Below are 15,490 nucleotides of genomic sequence, written 5' to 3'. Positions count from 1 at the left end.
GCAGAACTTCCTATAGTGCAGCTGAGTTTTTTAGTCGCTTGCAAACTCCGCCCAGACCTAATTTTGGTACGTTAAGCATCAGACTCTGCATGCACGTTCTCACTGTTGGAGAAATACTTGCAATACGGGTTATTAATTGCAATAAATATATTTTGATTCCCATAGCATCAGATTTTAATTGGTGAAACGCACCCTAATGGCACGTTCAATCAGGGCCTTGCGGTGCCCTGTAAAGGCAACACAGTGCAGTAAATTCATCAGCTGGTCTCCAATACGAGTGAATTTCCCATGTTGAAACAGCCAACAACCTTACAAATTTAATGAGGTGACATGAAATATATCAGTAAATAAGATTGTGTTAATACAGCTTGGAAATACCTCATACAACATCAAGGGCATTATTTTGCAGATTCTCTATGCAGAAATATTGCAACGGAGCCTTATAAATGTTTATTGTATGTTTCAAATTAGTAAAATGTTTTACAAGGGTTGCTTTAATTTACAAATACTTTCCAAGTCCAACAATAACATGCTGTGCTTACATTATACAAATATTGCTGTTTTCGACTAGTGAATTAATGAAGCGCAGATGAAAACTGGATGCCGTTCGAGGTCAATCCACGAAGTACACAGACATGAAAACGTTTGGGAATCAAATACTAAGTTTTCAGTCGAACAACATTATTAATTACCTCAGAGGCATCAAACTGAAGACCATGGGTTTCCTGATGTGACTCCAAGTGGTGGAGAAAGTCTGCTATGGGCCCTAGTGCAAGCAAAGAAAATGGACCTGCCACTATTTAAGTAGTCAAATACAGCCATAACTGGTGTGCGCAGGACCTCTCATAATAATTTGCCCTGGTACCACGGCATATGCTGCGCTATTGATATCTACAGTCTTGTTGACTCCTCCAGGTTCAGGTATAGCTTCTGTTCTTTAACCAGAGGGTATTCAATGCCCTGCCATGTGTTATTGCTAGTATTTGGAGACAGGCCCAGACTGGCTGTACCAGGCATCGGCAGGGGCAGACTGGGAATGCAAACCAGCTCTGGCAATTATATTTGACCGGGGGGGAATGTTGGGGGGGAGGGGCATGCGTGATAACTGCTGCTGCACTTTTGTTACATGGGGATGATTTTGCAGCACTGCTGCAAAACCATCCCCAGTGGCAAAAACGGTCCCCACCTGTCCAAAAACGGTCCCAACTTTCCGGCCCACCAGGGAAACGCCTGGTGCCCACTGAAGCCAGTCCGGACCTGGGCATCGGGCAATTTCCCCGCTGGGCTGGCAGGGGTGGGGTCGTGAGAGCTAGTTACTCGGGCGGTGAGGGCCGGATTTGTTGCCTCAGCTGAACCGGCACCCTTTCCTGTCTGCAAATGCTTTGGCGCTTTACAAATAAACAATGCAAAACAAATGGGGTTTAAGCATGTCTAGTCTTTCTTCCAATATAAAAAAACTGAGAGGGGTCATTCTGTAATTTCTGGAATATACTGACTTGCTCAGGATCCTATCGGCTGATAGGTCCATCAATCGTATTTCATGGTCAGCTAACTCTTTGTTCTTCTGACAGGACTATGCTAAAACTACTGCTGACAGACATAAGGAGTTTCTGGCAATAAGACCACACCCTTGATCTATGGGTGCACAATATGGCCTCTTTCACCCATGCCTCTTTAAAGTGACTTATAATAATAAGACTACTACTTATGAAGATCCTATAGGGCTGAAAAGCTTCCTTAATTCATGTAATGCAGAAACTATGGATACTTCCTCATCGGATAAATAAATAATTGGTCCTGTTGTACTGATTCTTTCAATACCTGTTAACTAATTCAAGAAATCCTCCTTATAGTATAATAACTGATGTTGGTTATTAAGTTTCACTGAATAATATTAACCATTTTTCTCTCCTCATAGGTTATGTCTCCTTATCGTTTGATCGATCCTTTGTACCTGTTGTTTGCCCTGCGGTTCCACGCGCCTTCCCTCTTGGAGTCCGGATGTGTCATTGTTCCATGCGGCCTCACCCCCCCCTACCTTCCATATGTATTAGATTATATGTAGGTATGGTTTTCTTTTTTTGTGTCGTTCTCTCCACTGTAATTTTACCTTTCTCTCAAACTTCTATGTGCCCTTTCTCTATCCCCTTTAACTGTTTTGCTCCTTGTTACCCACAATGTATGCCTTTTCTCTTTTTTCCTTCATCTTTAACTTTTGAGTTTTGAAGTTATTGTATATGTATTTGTATCACATATTCCTGTCAACTATATTTGCATTAAGGCTGATTTATTTCACCATCTATTTTGTTTTTTTATTTGATGGCTTTAAATATTATTACGTGGAATGTTAAAGGCTTAAAACTCCCTCATCAAGAGACAAAGAGTGCTATCATATTTATCTAAGTTAGATTTTAATATTGTTTTGTTGCAGGAAACACATTTTTTGAAAAAAAGGAGTCTTTAAAGCTAAAGAAAAATTGGGTGGGTGATGTCATTGTCTCACCCGGTGATGGCAAAAGAAATGGGGTCATAACTTTGTGTCACAAATCAATCCATGCTAAGCTTCTTTCTAGGATACAGATGAGGAATGTAGATGGTTGTTCACCAATTTAAAGATTGAGGGTACTCTGATTTCTTTATTCACTGTATATGCTCCCATCAATGGGGATGTCTCCTTTTGGTCCCAAGTCTCTCGACTGATTGCTCAGAATCCTGCAGAGAATTGTATTCTTGCTGGTGATTGCAACCAGATAGTTGATCCTTTTCTTGACCGGAAATCCAAGGTCTCCTGCATACCAAACAAAACACACAAAACCTTCACACAAACTGTAAAGCATTGAAACCTAACAGACGCTTGGAGATTATGCAACACAGGAATACACCTTCCATTCTCCACCTCATCAGACCCAGTTAAGAATTGATTACATCTTTATCTCACTTAATATCTCGCAGTCCTTGCTTTCAGCGGATATAGGTTCCATACTCATTTCTGAACATGCCCCTGTATCAATTCAGCTAGATATTTTATCTCAATCTGCAGACCCCAGAAGATGGTGTTTCAACAACTCTCTGCTTCTAGATCCTAATTTTAAGGCTTCCTTTACATCCTTTTTTCACCCAAAATTTCTAATTAATACCACTGACAATATCTCCTTTCACACAGTCTGGGATGCTTTCAAAGCTTCTGCACGTGATTTTATCATCAGATACGTATCCAAAAAGCAAAAGCTAGCCCAGCTATTGAACGCGGAACTTCTTTCTAAGATTAAGAATTTGGAACATTCCTATTACACTTCTAAATTGAAAGAATTCCTCACAGATCTTATAAATGCCAAAATTAAGTTCAACAAAGATATCACGAAAGTACTTCTTTATATTAATTAAAGTCCAGTGCAAAATTCAATGGAGGACAAAAGAAGACAGGCAAATTATTAGCTAACTATCTTAAGACTAAACAGAGTAAGCTCCATATTGAATCTATAATAGACCATACCAATACGCCAAGACACAGATATGTTGATATTTTACAAGAATTTGTTTAATTCTATGAGCGGTTGTACAAACCTGATACCACACCCACAGATACGGACATCTCTCTTTCCCTTTCCTCCATTCAAAAGTATTCAAACCCCTCATCATACTTGGAACTCTTCGAAACTGATATTATGCAGGCAGAATTGCTTAATGCACAAAAAACCCTTAAGAAAGATAAAGCCCCAGGCCCAGATGGGTTCACTGTGGAATTTTACATGATTTTTGCCAAAATATTCTTCTCCCAAGATTACATACACTTATTTCCTCTTTCACTGACTTGGGTAGTCCTTCAGGAACCTTTTTAGAGGCCCTGATTTGTCTCATTCCAAAAGAAGCCAAGGATTTACGGAATTGTAAAAATGACAGACGATTTCTCTAGTCAATATAGATTACAAACGTTTTTCTAAAGCACTAGCTCTTTGATTTGATTTGCATCTCCCTTATTTATTGGGTAAAGAACAAACAGGCTTTGTCAAGGGGCATTCTATTACCGACAATACTTGTTTGTTTTTTGACAATATATCAAAATCATCAAAATACACAGAGCCTCTTGCTGCTATTGCCTTGGATGCAGAAAAGGCTTTCGATAGAGTGTATTGGCTGTTCCTTTTTCGTACACTGACTTGGTTGAGGCAAGGCTGTCCCTTATCGCCTTTTCTTTTTAACTTAGCCTTAGAACGTTTCTTATCCAGATTAAGACAAAACCAATCTGTTATTGGCTTTATTTCAAATACGCAACAAGTTAAATTAGCAGCTCATGCAGATGATGTACTTATGTTCTTTTCTCAACCTCACCTCTCCCTCCCGGCCTTTTTGAAAGAGGTCCATTCATATACAGTGGTTTCTGGATATAGATTAAACAATGAGAGATGCAAATTACTCCCCCTAACCAATTACACTTTTAGAGAGGACTTTTTAATCTCTAAATTTACATGGAGTCCACAACAAATCAAACATCTTGGTTTGAGGTTAACTTCCTCTAATAAAACATCAATTTCCCGAAATTTTGATAAATGTATAGAGAAGCTGACTAACCGTACAACTAAGTGGCAACCCTTATATCTTTTGTGGTGGGGCCGCTTGACACCATTAAAATTATGTTAACTCCTATTATCCTTTATAATATTTCTATTATCTCAATGCCCATACCAACACGACTATTTCATAAACTGTTTTATAACAATACTTTTATTACATTTTCAAACACATGTTCTCTCTTTCAGTTGCCTCCCTCATTTCAACACAAATTTTAAATTCTATGTACCGCAATCTTGGAGTCATACTCTCATTTTAAATCCTTAGTTTCTCTCCCTTCGCTACCAGATTGTACATGGTATAACCTACTTCGAAGTACACCAAAAGCCTCAACCTTGTATTGTCATTTATCAAAATTCTCCACTCTCCATTGAGAGAGGCAAAAAAAAAAATAGAGCTTTCCTGGTAACTCGACCTGAATACACAATTGCCTATTCCCTTATGGAACAAGATTTGGTTAAAAATGAGGGAATCATCCAGAGCGGCCAATGGTACACAAATTCTCTTCTTCACTTGCTGGTCGTGCTTTCCGATGCAAGGTGATTTAACGCATTTACTATTCACTTGTCCACATGTATTTCATTTCTGGAAAAGAGTCTGGACACAAATCAATACCATATTTCATACCGAAGTCTCCCTTTTATCTGCTAACATCTTTCTTGGTAGCCTTTCCATGGGTTGGAATACAAAGAAAGCACAATCACATATAATTGACTTATTATTAGCTGCTGCTTTTCAACAAATTAGAAAAAATTGGAAAGATGCATCCAAACTCTGATGCTTAGCTTGGTGGTACTCTGTTTGTCATAATCATAGATTAGATACCACCTTTGTATTTCCTATGTCTCTTGCCAAGAAACGTCTACAATTATGGTCTCCCATCATGCAATTTTTAGATGATAGTGCTAAAAAAATATTTTGCTCCTAATCCCTATGTACAAGAAGTTGCTCAGCCCACTTGATTTTGTCATATTGTGATTATCAATATTTGCCATATTTTTCTAGTTATTCTTGTTCTTGCTCTATGCCTATTAAAGCTTTATGTCTCGCCTTTTTATTTTCGGCCATAAGTGTGATTTTCTACACTCAGCCCATTGGTAATATTGATATTTATCTCTATGTCATTTTTGATGTTTGGAATATATGAAGTATTGATGTTTATTCATTCATGTTCAACAAACTCCTCTTTTGAAACTTAAAAAGCATGTCTAGTCAGAAAACTCGCTTCAAAACCATTTGCTTTTGTATTTGGTTGTTTTATTGTCTCTTACAGGTTCCTCACGAACAGCCTAGTAACCACTTGAGGTAACATAGATTCCTGAAAACTTTTCCAGACTTTTGTATCAGACACAAGAAAGACCCCTAGTAATGGCTAGAGTTACTGTGGGTTTGAAGGGACTTCGGATGGAGCTGATTTGAGAGTGAAACACAGAAACGTCTTGAAGTGCTTCAGATTGTGATATAATTTTGATCATTTTGCATCTGACTCAAGAGGAATCACGCATAATAACTTAAGGTATAGCAGATTCGTGACAGTCTTTTCAGCCTCAAGAAAATGCATAGAAAAATACATATATGATAAAGTAACCGTGCAACACATATTTTTATTGATCACTTTGCTTAACTGACATTGACATTTTGCTTCTTTCTATCACAGTACACAACATAGAACTGTGGTTTTACTATAAGTAGCTGCAACCATTGGTACACATATTGTGCCACTGCATAGAAGTGTGCTAAGATTATGAAGGCAAATGACATGAACAAATGACTGACAGTTCATATATACACTCTGAGGTCATCACAAGTGTTTCATAGTAATCAAAATATGCATTGGAAGTTGCAATATTGACTCATCACCATAAACCTGCTTTGGCATATTTACTTATATATATTGAAATCAAGCACATTTTATTACAATACTAAAAGAGTATATATATTAAAAAAAATTTGATCGCCACACCCTCTCAGCTTTGTGAATGACATTCAAAACAGTGGCACCTGACTTGAGAGGGTCCTTCTTCAGTGATTACTTGAATTACTGCAGCTTGATGAATTCTTCAGTCAGTTAGCTCTTACTCGAGGGGGCATCTAGTGCTATTTCGAGGTACTGCAGCTTTGTGAAAGTATTTTTATGCAGCTGCTTCTAACTTGAGAGAGGCATCTAATAAGGTCTAGTAAGACTGCAGCCCTATTAAAAATGTTGGGCAGTTGCCTCTGTCTTATAAGGGACACCTAGTAATGACATGAGTTACTGCATCTATGCGAAAAGGGAAACCTGTTTTCTTTGCCAAAGCATGTTCATTTTGTCTTCTTGTTTCATGCACAATTTCTCCTTACTTTGGTGCACCCTTTCGCACTTTTTCACCATTGTTGTTGTTGCATTAACCCCACATAATACTAACCCTGGGCGAAGCACTACGCTACGCTCGCGTAGTTTGCGCAACTTCGCACTACGCGAGCTGCACGTAGCACAGTGCATACACGCGTAGCGCAGCGGTAATTTTTTGCTTGTTCGCGGTCCTCAACGTCATATTCGCGACCGCGAGCAAGCAAAATGACATCCCGGCGAGATTCTCAATGCGGGGAGGTCAGGTTTCTCATTGCGAGTGGTTGCGCATGCTGGCGACCGCTCGCAATGAGAAACTACCAGTTCGCGTTGAGAAAGCTGCCGCTCGAGTAAAAATCTACTTGAGCAGCAGAAAACGACAGCTCGCACTGTGCAAGATGCCGTTTTCAATGATTGCACAGTGCCAGATGCTTGTCTGCACTGTACAATCATTGAAAACGCATCTTGCACAGTGTGAACATGTTACTACGCAGCTCGCGTAGTGCAATGTGAAGTTCGCGTAGTGCGAAGTGCACTTCGCGTAGCTTCGCGTAGCGCTACTTCATGAACTACACCCACCCTTACATAATACCACATTTTTGGAGTAGCAATTGTTAGAGTCCAGAATTGAAATATGGTTTAATACTTTTTGGCTTTACATAGCAAAATGTATAAAACATTAGCTGATTGTGACAGTTTCATGCCACATCAGTTCATGTGAATGAGGCCCCTTAAGTGTGCTTGTAGATACATTTACATGCTCATTTTACTTACTGACTGATACCTTCGGCCCTGCTCAGCTGTGCATTGAATATAGCTTAGAGAACTTGGGTGTGAGAGGATTGCCTCTTGCAAACGCTAGAGCTGATCGATACTTTGGCAAGGAAAGGAGTATATGAAGGATCCATAGCTATTGTTAATGAGTGTGAAGGATGCTTACAACCTGCAAGTGGAGAACAGGTGGGAAGATGTACAAACTATCAATGGTAGCTAATGGTGGATGTCTGAAAGCGAGGGAGGGGTCGCTAGAAATGATTAAACTAGGTGCATGTGGGAGCACTTTCATAGCGGCGCTGGAACTATGAGTACAGGAGGTGCTGCAGCACCCCCATAAAACTTGAAAGAGTTTAGATAGTGACTGAGTAATAAAAAGGCTTCAAAGGCTTTTCGTCTGCCAGCATTTTTGTGTTTTAAAAGAAACACTGCCAAACAAATGTCCTGTGTGCCTTTAGTGAGGTGACATAGTTGAACAGCAACCCCCCCACCCATTCTAAAAATCGTTCCAGCACCACCGAGAAGTGACCCAAAACAAAATATGTTTCTCTCCCCTAAGCCCCTCATTCTGAATTATATGAATTTCCTGGCTCTGTGAGTAAAAGACTGAATCGGAGAGTGCATGTTTTGAAGGAAAACCATGACTCTCACTGGTTCACTGGCTTGGTAATGGAGAAACTGGTGTTGAAACACCACGGTGCATATTTACTAAACTTTCACTCACCTCAAGGCAGCAATCAATGTTCTGCGCTATCATGCGTCAAAGGGACAGAGCAGAAATGTTACTTATTTACAAATATATCCTGCATTTCTGCTGTCTTCTGGTGCTGGTGCACTGTGTGAAGCCTAGCACCAACACAGGCACCATAGTGCAAGGGTGCCTGAATTACAGGAAAGATAATGTCCTGCAATTCTTAGAGACACTTTCCTCATTCTATGTGTGCTGCAGAATACAGTACATGTGGAAAGAGGAAATAATGAAAAATAAGATATAATAAGGAGAAATAAAGATGCTTATCCTAGTTATGCCTCATTTGGGAAGGCAAACCATTTTGATGCATTTCCAGGTTTATTACCTTTAGTAAGTATGGCATATGGGTTGATGCATAGGAACGCCCATTCTCCATCCATGAAATACCTCCCATGTTGACTAAACCTGGGCAAAGTACTATGCTACGCTTGCGTAGTTTGCGTAGTTTGCGCTACTTCGCACTACGCGAATTGCACTTAGCACAGTGTAAATACGCATAGCGTATTGCAGCGAGCATTTTTTGCTTGCTCACGGTCCTCAACGTCAAGTTGGTGACCGCGAGCAAGCAAAATGACATCCTGGCGAGACTTTTTCCTCGTTCGCGATCAGCAACATCAAGTTGCTGATCTCGAACTTGGAATATAAACCTCCTGGCGAGCTTCTCAACGCTGGGAGGTCAGATATCTCATTGCGAGTGGTCGTGAATGCGCGTGACGGATCGCGATGAGATACTACCAGACTGCGTTGAGAAAGCTGTGCTCAAGTAGAAATCTACTCTACGGCAGAAAACGACCGTTTGCACTGTGCAAGATGCAGTTTGCACCGATTGCACAGTGCGGAAAAGCATCCAGCACTGTGTAATCAGTGCAAACAGCACTTTGCACAGTGCACTACTCAGTTCGCGTAGTGCGAAGTGCACTTCGCGTAGCTACTTGTAGCGCTACTTCGCAAACTACGCCCAGGGTTACTTATTTTTTTTAAAGTTTGAGTTTATTGCGAACAAACGGTGAAAATTAAGAAACAATCAAAATTATATAACCATACATATTATACAATATAAAATATAAACTGAATAAAAGTAAAGCAAAATATATGAGAACAAGAAGAATTTCAATCAAAATATAGCAATAGAAGGCACATCTTATGTAAAACATTTGAAAAAGAGAAAATCATACAAAATCAAGTAAAAGACAATTGGAAATCAGCTAAGGAAATGGTACAAGGCAGTGGGGGAAATCAAGGTGGTTTCTGTACGTCATCTGATCTAGACTTAGAGGTAGTGGGCGAGGGAGCAATTAAAGATAAGTAATTGATCAGGGGGAGCCAGAGGAGGTCTCTTTTAATTGCCAGGGAAATGGGAGAAACATAATTGGTGTCTAATTGATGATGGAAACAGACCGCATTCCACCAAGAACGAAAAGTGACATTGTTAGTCTGTTTCCAATTGCAGGTGATTAGATGAAAGGCAATAGCTATGAAGAGGTCAATGAGCTTATGTTGTTGTGAAGATTGGGGCCAAAGAGGTAAAAAAGTGCCCAGGAAGATGTGAGTGAAGTAAAAAGGGAATGTGGATTTTAAAAATGATCTGGATTTGGGACCAGACGAGTTTCCAAAACTGGAGTATAGGGGGACTTTCAAATAGCATATGTTTTAAATCAGCAGTAGAATATGAGCAAGACCAACAAGTAGAAGGGGTGTCCATTTAAAAAGTGGGCAAAGTCAATGGAGTAAATAAAATCGGATTATAAATGAAAAAAAGGGTCGGCGGGTATTAGCAGCTCTAGAGGTCCCATGAATCTTTAACCAAATCTTGTCCCAGAGAAGAACAGTCCAATCCTGAGAGAGAGGCTAGTTCAATCTTAGTCTTTGGTCCATCTAAGAGAAGGTAAAAGGATTCATAGAGAAAATAAGCAGAAGGAGAGTGGTCTAATGCGGAGGATATATTTTGTAATACAATAGGAATATCAATGGTGGAGGGTGATGATTGAAGATATTGAACAAGAATAGGACATAGCAAATTATATTGTCAACGAGAGGATGAAGGTAAAGACAATTGAGATTGGAGATCAGAGAATGGAATAGGTTGGGTATTAGAAAAAAGTTGAGAAATCCAACGCAGTCCTTTGGAATACCAAGATTTTCAGAATATGGAACGGTTGCGAATCCGGAGATGTTTATTATGCCAAATAGGTTGTAAATGAATGGAATGGATAGAAGGATAAGAGGAGGACATGAAAGGGATAAGGAGATTGCAATAGTCGGAAATAATAGGATTTCGAAGAGAAGTCATGTTGGATGAGAAGGAAAGGATTTCCAGAAACTCAAAAGGGGTAAGAAAAGAAGATTCTATTTATAACTAGAGAGGAGGATAAAAGGGAAGAGCAGTAGAAATCTAATGAGCAGCTAGTTTCAATGAAAAAGCTACACGAGAAAGCTTGCCTTTCCATAGGAATTTAAGTAAAGTAGATTCGATCTTCTTAAAATAATAATCAGGAATATGAATAGGAATCATGGAAATAGTATATAATATACGTGGAGATAACATCATTTTAATTGAATCAAGACGACCCCACAAGGATAGAAAGAGAGGGTTCCATCGGGAGATGTTAGCATTCCGTTTTTTAGTTATATATTCAAAATGTATTTCAAGAGTGTCAGATAAGTGAGGAGCAAACCAAGGGGCATATTACCAACAACTAGCGATAATTTTCGCTATGTTGGTTTAGCGGCGATATTTTTATCGCCGAGCTGCGGCGATTTTTATCGCTTAGGAACCTTGCTATTATCAAGGTTTATCTCCTAAGCGATAAAAACCGGCCAAAATGCATGAATATCGCTGAAAAGTCAGCGATATTCATGCATTACCGAGCTAATGCTCTTAGCCATGTTATCCACCTACCATTGGATAACATGGCTAAGAACTGCTCAGGAGCAGGTGTTAGCTTTTAGAGCTATTCGCGCTTAGAGCGAATATCTCCAAAAGTTGGTAATAGGAGATAGCGATGTTAGCGACTGTTTCCAGTCGCTAACATCTTGGCACGCCCACTTTGCATGTCATTAGTGATAAATATCACTGACATGCAAAGCGGGGCCCAAGAAGGTCGCTATCTCCTACTAGCTGTCGCTAACTGGTGTTAGCGACATCTAGGTAATAGGGAGATAATTTTATCTCCGCTTTCTTGGCTTTTGAAGCCAAAAAAGCGAAGATAAACCCCCTTGATAATATGTCCCCAAAGTCCCAAGTATTTGATTTTAGATGGATGCCAAGAGAAACCAGAGTGCTCGAAGAGATGTTTTTGGCATAAGTGATTTAAAGGTAAAATTTCACATTTATCGACGTTAAGACGATATCCAGAGACTTTAGAGAAGGAAGAAACCTGCTGAAGGAAGAAGGGAAGAGAGGAGTGGGGGTCCAAACAATATAAAAGAATATCCTCAGCATAAACTGAGAGCTTAACTTGTTGGGAGCCGAAATGAAAACCAGAGATGTTTTCATCTTGTCGAATCTTCGTGAGAAAAGGTTCTAAAGCTGGAACAAATAATTAAGGAGATAGTGGGCAACCTTGTCTGACACCTCTGTGCAATGGAAAATAATCTGAAACCAATGCATTAACGAATATTGATGCTTGAGGTCCAGAATAAAGCAGGGAGATAAAAGAACTAAATTTATGTGGAAGACCAGCCCATTTGAGAGCATTGAACACAAAATCCCAGCTAATCCAATCGAATGCTTTCTCCACATCCAAAGAGAGCTAGGGGGTGTTTTAGTGAGGGAGCTTTACTTAGAACATTAAAAAAGACGCGCAAATTGTCAGAAGAAAGTCTTCCTTTGAAAAAACCTGATTGTTCAGGGCCAATTAAGTCAGGTAAAAGTGGGTCCAACCTAAGAGCCAATATATTGGCAAAAATGTTATAAGCAGTATTTACCAAGGAGATAGGACGGTAATTTTTGCATGAAGAATGATCCTTATCTTCCTTAGGGATTAAACAAATCAAGGCTTCTTGAAATGTACCACGTGAAGAACCTGAGTCAAGAAAAGATTGAAATAAAAGTAGAAGATTAGGTAAGAGAAGGGAAGCAAAATTATTATAAAATTCAATGGTAAAACCATTGGTCCCGGTGCCTTTCCACGACGTAGAACAGACACTGCGTGAGAGATTGCTGCAAGCGAGATATCAGAGTCCAAGGGTCCAAAATCAATATGAGCGGAAGAAGGTGATGGTATGGACTAAAAATAGGAAAGAAGGTCCACTGAGTCCGGAATAGCCTCAGGAGTGTAGAGAGTTTTATAGAAGGCAACAAACTAATTTAGAATATCCTTGTCTTTAAATAAAGAGATACCAGTAGGACTTAGAATAGATTAAATTTTAGTCCGGTCTTTCCGTACTTTCAGGTAGTTGGCTAGAAATGTACCCATTTTATTTTGTCCTCCATAACATCAGGAGTTACATTTTAATAGGTAATTGGTAGCTGCATCTGTAGTTAATTTATTGAAAGTAAATTTGGTGTCAATAAGATCTTTAAGAGAGGATTCAGTGTTAGAGCGGTAATACGTATATTCAAGGAGTTTGATCTTATTAAGAAGTTGGGTTGATTTAGCTTCCAAAAGCTTTTTCTTCTGTGAGACAAAATTGATGATAAAACCTCTAGCAGCCGCTTTGAATGAATCCCACACCATAACAAAGGGAGAGTCTGGGGTATGATTAATCCCCAAAAATTCAGTAGCAAAAGTAGTGAACGTGGTGCAAAAAGAGGGATCCAGGAGTAAAGCATTGTTAAATCTCCATCGTCCTGGGTGAGGTGAAAAGGGAATGAGGTCAATGTCAACATGAACAGGAGTATGATCTGAAATTAAAATGGAGCCAATATCAGAATGAATGGCATGTTGGGCTAATGATTTACTTAGAAAAAGGTAATCTATATGAGATTGAGAGTGATGGGAAGGAGAATAATAACTATATTCTTTAAGGTCAGGATGGCCTAATCTCCAAATGTCTATTAAAGCTTTGTGGCGTATGGAGGCAGTAAACTGAGAGTGCATCTTAGTTGTACAGAATTTAACTTTAGAATTTCTATCTAATATAGGGTCAAGAATTTGATTACAGTCACCACCAAAAATAATATAATCATCATTTAGTGAATATAATTTTTCAGAGATTTTAGGCCAAAAAGATTTATCAACACCAGTAGGAGCGTAAACATTAAAAATAACAATAGGAATCTTATCAGTAAGAAAGTTAACAATCAACCAACGGCCATCAACATCACATTTGTGAGAAACAGTAGAAACACTGTACTTTTTATGGCACAAAATCACAACGCCATTTTTCTTACCCGCAGCAGGGGAGTTGAGTACATATCCCACCCAACATCGCTTAAGTTCGAGGCTTCATGTTCTGAAATGTGGGATTCTTGAAGTAGGGCAATATCAGTTTTGAGCTTGGCTAGATGAGATAACACCCACTGCCTTTTAATAGGGTTATTTAAACCCTTAACATTCCAGGTAGTAACTCGGAATTTGAAACATTAAGAATGCATGAACACAGTTTATAATGAAGAGAGCAAGCAAGAAAAATTGTAGAGATAGAATGCGAAGAAAAAGATAGATATAAAAGAGATAAAAAGAGAAAAGATGCGAACAAAGAGAAGAAAGAGATAAGGAAAGCAAAGGAGAAGAAAGAAGGATAAAGAGAGAGAAGACAGTACAGGTCAAATACAGACGACTGAAAAACATACCTACAAATACAAAACAACAAGTGAGGGTGACGGCGCCAGAAGATGACGACGACAGCAACGAGAGCAAAGACCACCGAACATCCACTGAATAGCAATAGTAGATCACAAACAAAGAGGACAAATAAAATGGAAAGGACTCCTGCAGAAAAAAAAGAAAAATTAATAAGAGAGCAATGAATACGTGGAAAAAGAGAACAGACCGGAAGTAGAGTGAGACATAAGACATATGTTATGAGATAATACAAAAGGGAGACATAATAACATAATAACGATCCAATGAAGAAGACAAAACAAGAAAACAACTCCAGAATTAAGTAATAAAAAGCAAATTAGACATTTCTAGAAGTGTCCATGACATCTGCTCTGTAGGAACTCTTGTAGAGCCGCCGGGTCTTCAAACGTTTTAGTTTTATCTTTGTATGTAACCTTCAACAGACAAGGATGAAGCAGACCAAATCTGGCATTAAGAGCACGTGATTGGGGACGCAAGTCCAAAAACCTCTTCCGATGGTCAGCTGTTGCCTTAGCTACATCTTGTGAAAGGAATAAACGATGACCTTCCCAAATGATCTGCTTTTTAGCTTTGGCGGCCGACATAACCTGCAGAAGATCAGTATATTGTAGAAACAGCATAATGACGCCTCGAGGTTCGTTGGATACTTTGGGACCAAGTCGATGTGCTCTTTGAATGTTGAGGGAAGAAGAAGCTGGTAAGTCCAGAATTTTTGGTAGGAAGGAATGAAAAAAGGCAGTAGGATTAGAACCTTCTGTAAGTTCCGGAAGACCATAAAGGGGGAGATTGTTCCTGCGATTTCAATTTTCCAAATCCCCCGCATGCCTCTTGAGATTGGAAATATCCGCTTCCATCGAAGAAATCCGGGAACAAGAAGCCTGAAGAGATTCCGTAGATTGCTCCACAAGAAGAACACGGGAATCCAGTGAGGACCATTTGTCATGTAGAAATTACAATGTCTTAGTAGTCTTCTCAATGAAGGGCTTAAGAGCGCGAATTTCTTCCAGAATTAAATCCATAGAAGCTGTGGACGAAGTGGTTCCAGGGGAAGGGGGGTCCTTTTTCAAGTGCTTAGTGGTCGCTGTTGTTGGGAGTTTGCTAGATGTATGCAGCTTAGGGATTGTTCCAGAAGGAGAATCAGATTTCTGCGCATGGACCTCCTTCATATCTTGCAAATTAGAGTCTGAGTCCGAACATGCAAGAGTTTTTGTAGAGGACGAGGCAGAGAGTTTGAGATTTTGCAGTTTCCCCATAGAAGTATGATGAAAGTGTGTGGAGAAAAAATGGAAGCATTCTCACAGTGACACTTATGAAAGG

At 39.4% G+C, this 15,490-nt stretch overlaps 1 long non-coding RNA gene across 1 annotated transcript in view; it reads right to left on the bottom strand.

Annotated features, from left to right (window-relative positions):
- Positions 1 to 436: 436 nt before the first annotated feature.
- The window catches only part of LOC147706019 (uncharacterized), a 162,035-nt gene continuing 146,981 nt past the window's right edge, over positions 437 to 15,490 (bottom strand). The window contains exons 2-3 of the long non-coding RNA XR_015297344.1: positions 14,161 to 14,299; positions 437 to 2,788 (exon numbers count right to left, since the gene is read on the bottom strand). This is a non-coding gene — a long non-coding RNA (uncharacterized LOC147706019). The remainder of the gene's footprint in view (positions 2,789 to 14,160; positions 14,300 to 15,490) is intronic.

The sequence above is a fragment of the Lissotriton vulgaris genome, chromosome 7 (genome assembly GCF_964263255.1).
Source record: "Lissotriton vulgaris chromosome 7, aLisVul1.2, whole genome shotgun sequence".
Lineage (NCBI taxonomy): Eukaryota > Metazoa > Chordata > Amphibia > Caudata > Salamandridae > Lissotriton > Lissotriton vulgaris.
This window is presented reverse-complemented; position numbering and strand designations above follow the sequence as displayed.